This window comes from Lolium rigidum, chromosome 6 (assembly GCF_022539505.1).
Source record: "Lolium rigidum isolate FL_2022 chromosome 6, APGP_CSIRO_Lrig_0.1, whole genome shotgun sequence".
Taxonomy (NCBI): domain Eukaryota; kingdom Viridiplantae; phylum Streptophyta; class Magnoliopsida; order Poales; family Poaceae; genus Lolium; species Lolium rigidum.
The window spans coordinates 294,638,593-294,643,534 of record NC_061513.1 but is presented as its reverse complement, the minus strand read 5'-3'; the positions used below and the strand labels follow the sequence as shown (position 1 = coordinate 294,643,534).

The following is a 4,942-nucleotide window of genomic DNA, read 5'->3' as shown; positions in this document are numbered from 1 at the left end:
AAACACCATCAAATATATCTTTTCTAACCCCATAAATAGTGAAGGAAAAAGATAAATAATTTCAGAGGTTTCATCAAACTGCCAAGCAATTTTCACATCTTCAGAAAAGTAACACTTGGCATAATTTTTTGTTTTCTGAAGATAAACTTAGTCGCAGAACAGTCATAAGAACCTGATCTACCTAGAGTTCTCATGATCTTCCCTATGAAAGAACATATATGTTTTGAGCATGGGTTTAACCAGATATGCATTTGGTATGACTAACATCCTGTAACTAAAATAAGATAGTGTAGAAAATTCTCAGCTGTTTAATGAATCCATATATCCTCTAATATGCTCTTAAGTGTTACTGCATTGCTTGGTATTCTTGGTCACATGACAAACAACGCCATTTTATCTAGAAATTTGAGATAGACCGTAAACCAGAGTGCCACAATTAGATTATGCATATCTTGGACAAAACTGGGGAATATAAGTCAGATGGCCTAATTAACAACCAAATCAAGTTGTTCTTACCATGAAAAAAACCCTTCTCACTCAAGGAGTTGTAGGTGGTATGATCCGAGAAACTATCTTTGGTAAATACATGTTATATCTCAGCGCTAAACTAATCTTCACCAAATAGAAGGTTTAGAACTTCTACGCTGTATTACAAGATGGGGTTAGAGTGGGTAATTAATATATGCATGGTTAGGGAGGTAAACAAAAAAGAGTGCTACTTGTGAATATTTACAAAAAATAATATTATACTGTACGGAAGCAAATAGCTGCATGGACATATAAAATGCAAAAGCACTCCACTTATCTATATGTAAGTCACAGTTTATTTAATGTTGGAACTCTTTATTCCATCAGGTGATCTTTAGCTAGCCATCAGGTATCTTGTACCATACATGATTATGGATCCAGCTGCTTTGCTTTTATGATAGATGGAATCACATGGCTAGCTCTTGACCTTGAATGAGGCTCCTTTAGTACAAAGGAAACCGATCTAGTCTTTTGGTCATGCTTAGATGACTGAAAATCTGAAATGAGATTCACGATGTTCGGCGCCTCATGTAATTGCCGACGAAATCTCTCCAACTATTGCATGTTGAAATAACCAGCCAGACATCCCTCCGTACGTTTTGATCAGCACCTGCGGCATGAGGACCAAGAGATGAGGGAAAAGTTAGTTTGTGGTACACTGGCACCTCGTCTTGTCTCCGATTCACGTTAGTCAATATAATCACCATAAAAAACTCTGCTTGAACCATACTAACGATGTGTGTTCATGAAAATAACTGAGAAAAAAAATTTACAAAATCAAAATTTATCTTTTTGATTGGTTCATCTGGATAGATATATTGTAGATATGATAATTAGGGGAAAGAAATAGATGCACTATAAAACAATGTACTAAAATCACCACACACACCACAAATCATCTAGCACTCCCTATTTAGCATCCTTTGCCACCAATCCATAGATAAGTGTTATTACTGAAAATGGTACACATGAAATACCTACCCACAATAAGATCATTGGTATACTTGTAGTGCAGAGACGGCTTGGGGTGACATCTTCTAGATGTCAAGGATGACAGGAAACTCGAAGGTTGATAGTCCACTTCTTGCTTGGTCCTCCTCGCCGGCACCACACTGCGTCATGCGCGAGTCGTAGTAAACCTGATCAGGGATGACCGTTTAGTTCATTCATCAGCGATAAGAAGATCAACTACAACTTTCTGGACATATAACCACACTCCCACTCAACCACTCCACGTACTCACTCGCTATCACTAAATCACCACACACCACAAAGTGCATAGCACTCCATGTTTAGCATATTTGCCGCAAATCCATTTTTTCATGAAAAGGATTCAAACATTCAGTTATGCACTTATAGTCCGTGAATGTATCCTGGCATATTAATATAGTGATCACTAAATTTCCCTTTGTCAGGGTACCATTGCATTCAAGGTAGTAAAGCTTGACTTTCGAGTGACCGATATGATTGATGACGATGTAAATAACAGCCTTTGTTATATTATATCTGACCAAGTTAACTTTTAGAAACATGCACATAGTAGACTGCCTTTTAATGATCCTATTGGTACTTAAAGAAGACAACTAATAAGAAATATTAGCAATACCAACATCTCTCAGAAAGTAGATACTGACAACAGTAGGATGCCTAGTAAGCTTCATTATGAGCATCTACAATAAGGTAGATACAGAACAGTAGGATGCCTAGCAAGCTTCATTGTGGGCATGCATCTCTCTTTTGATCTGCATAAAACAATCATCTAAGATTACATCCATTAGCCTGAAAATGACGCTTGCCCAATTAACTTATGCAGTTGCACACCACTACCAAAGAAGAGGCAATACAAATAATATTGTTCAAGCCATACTGTCTACCTTAATTTGGCTTTATTTTGCATGGTTTTAAATAGCCGGCCATAGGTTATAGCTGCGGCCTACCAAAACAGCTATAGCCCGGCTATAGCCTGACTATAGCCGGCTATTTAAGGACTTTGGCACCTTTAGCCGGGTGCATCGTGCGGGAAAGGCTATAGCCGCTATAGCGGGGCTATAGCCGGCTATTTATAATAGAGATATTTTGTGAATCAGCGTACAACATAAACAGAAATTTAACAATGATTGAAGCACACAAGTTAATTTGGCCTACATCCATGTTCAAAAGAACCAAAAATTCAAAGAAGTTAAATACGTATTGAAGTGTACCACCAAAACAACAGATAAATATGAAATGAAAAGAACTGGAAATTCAAAGTATGCTAACCAAGGGAAGCATTGGCATGCATATTCCTCTTTGTGTCGCTGATCACACCATGCCCATCAACTCCTTCTATTCTGCGAAAAAGACAAAAATATAATAAGATTAGGTGCGGTGCAGATGATGGAAGCGGATGATGTGTAAAACTTGTAAAGGTAAGGTGATTGTGGTGTGTTCTAACTTCTAAGTATGATTCTGATAGAAAATATAAAATGAGGGCTATAGAAAAAATTCCTGCAGATAGGCAATTCAGTTTATGATATTACCATACGAAAATAAACAAATACAAAGAGCTGAAGCTACAAAGATGAAGTTAGTTTGCTACTTAAGAAGTGCAAGAAACCCATAAATATGCACTTGGTTGATTAGTTTACACAAACAGGAGAGAATAGCATGATTTAAAAATAATTGCGATGCATCTCAGGTAACTTGCCGAATGTCCTGCAACACCAGCAGCCACACACAAGCACATTCACATCATAAATTTACAATCCAACACCTGTAGATTGGAAGGTTATGAGAGGCCAGGAAATCGCTGCTCAAGCAGATGATTGATGTGTTGTTACCTTATTGTATTGTATCTTGCTTGTGTCTAGCGTGGTCTGTGAGAGGCCAGGAAACCGCTGTTCAAGGCAGAACAGGATGTCATCAGCCCTACTCACCACCGTCAAGTCTTGTCCAACCCTATCAGGTCCTTGGCGTTGCTCCACGGGGACCTCCAGGGCCTAGGTGCTATGACAATATCTCTAGGCTGTTGAGCAGGTACTCCCACAAGAACTTTGTCAGGAACAACACGTGCCTGTAGATTGTGTCGCCCACCCCAGCCCACCCAAACTGCACATTCAGTAGTCATAACCAATAGCTTCTTTATTGGAAGAACAAAATGGAAAGAAGAGAACTTTCTGGGCAAAAAATCTAAGGTTACCTTGGGAAGTATCCGCGTGTATGACTCCGGAATCGCCATCTAGATCTGTTTTGCGCAGTCATGCTTTTGCCGCAGGTCTCTTCGGGCCACCTCCGTCAGCCCGAGTTTGGTCACACATAGTGTTGGCAGCCACCACCTTAGTAAGGTGCAGACGAGCATATTACTATGTAACCTCCATCTACAACAATCAACAAAATGAGCATCAGGACATGATAATTAATTTTGCAAGATGTAAACAAAAATATCAGGTAGTATCTTTTCTCCATCTCAGAAAATCTAATGGTATCATAGAAATGATATATCAAATTGTATCATAGAAGCATTAATCGAAGACATGGGGGCGGCTACCATAGAAAGAGATCCACCCAACACAGGCATCACTGACGTGGTTGAATTGCATGGTGCAGCTGCATCAAACATGGATAAGACCACCAAACTACCGGGAAACAATGGTAAGCATAAGTTTCATTGCAAATGAATCAAATATCAGTTTATAGACCTGCAGCGTCAATTCAATCCACTGCAGATAGAAGCAGATGAATAAGACCACCCCGTTTTACTCAATCAATTGGAAACAGTCTCTGTTGATTACACCTCCATTGCTGTACATCTTTGCTACTTGATTCGATTCAGTTCGTGATATCAATTTTCGAATGAACCTCCTACAGTATCCTAAATGTAGATCGACGATTTTTGGGGGAAAATGTTTCTTTAATTTCTGTAGAATTGCTAGTATGACGGAGCAGTGTAGTAGTACCTAGTTAAGTGGTGGTGATGGTGGGTGTGCAGGTGCAGGAGGAGGTAGCCATGACGAACCTCAGCGGCCGAAGCAGCAGCCGCCGCGCAATTCCCGGGGCTCGCGCGAGGTCTTTAACCTCTCCTGCTCCATCGTCAACCCACCCTCCGCGTTCTGCCTCGCTTCCACTGCCAAGTCCATGTCCCCGCTCGAGGTCTTTGACCCCCTCCTCCTCCTCCACCGCCCTCCCTCCGCCGTCCTCGCTTCGCATCTGCCCCAGGATCGAAGCAGCAGAAGGAGAGAATCCGATGGCGATGTCAAAGGTGCCGCCCCGTATGCTGCGGAGCCTGCTCACCTCTGCTTCTCTCCAGCACCGGCTGCTAGAGTTGGGGTCTGAAATCTCGATTAGGACAGCCACGACATGGAGGATTTCGCACCTCGCGGCATCGGAAAAGGAGGTGCTAGATGTCATCAGTGGCGGTAGAGGTGTTGCGTCTCTG

The 4,942-nt window shown here is 41.2% G+C and overlaps 1 long non-coding RNA gene across 2 annotated transcripts; it reads right to left on the bottom strand.

Moving 5' to 3' along the window:
- Nucleotides 1-666: 666 nt before the first annotated feature.
- Nucleotides 667-4,596, bottom strand: LOC124665526. 2 transcript variants are annotated; one of them, XR_006990603.1, is made up of 7 exons: nucleotides 4,464-4,596; nucleotides 4,055-4,142; nucleotides 3,707-3,884; nucleotides 3,348-3,580; nucleotides 2,788-2,858; nucleotides 1,510-1,667; nucleotides 667-1,138 (listed from the first exon to the last, which is right to left on the bottom strand). It is a non-coding gene; the product is annotated as an uncharacterized LOC124665526 (long non-coding RNA). The 2 variants fall into 2 exon arrangements; XR_006990604.1 differs by lacking the exons at nucleotides 3,348-3,580; nucleotides 3,707-3,884; nucleotides 4,055-4,142; nucleotides 4,464-4,596 and having other exon boundaries at nucleotides 2,788-3,333.
- Nucleotides 4,597-4,942: the final 346 nt, after the last annotated feature.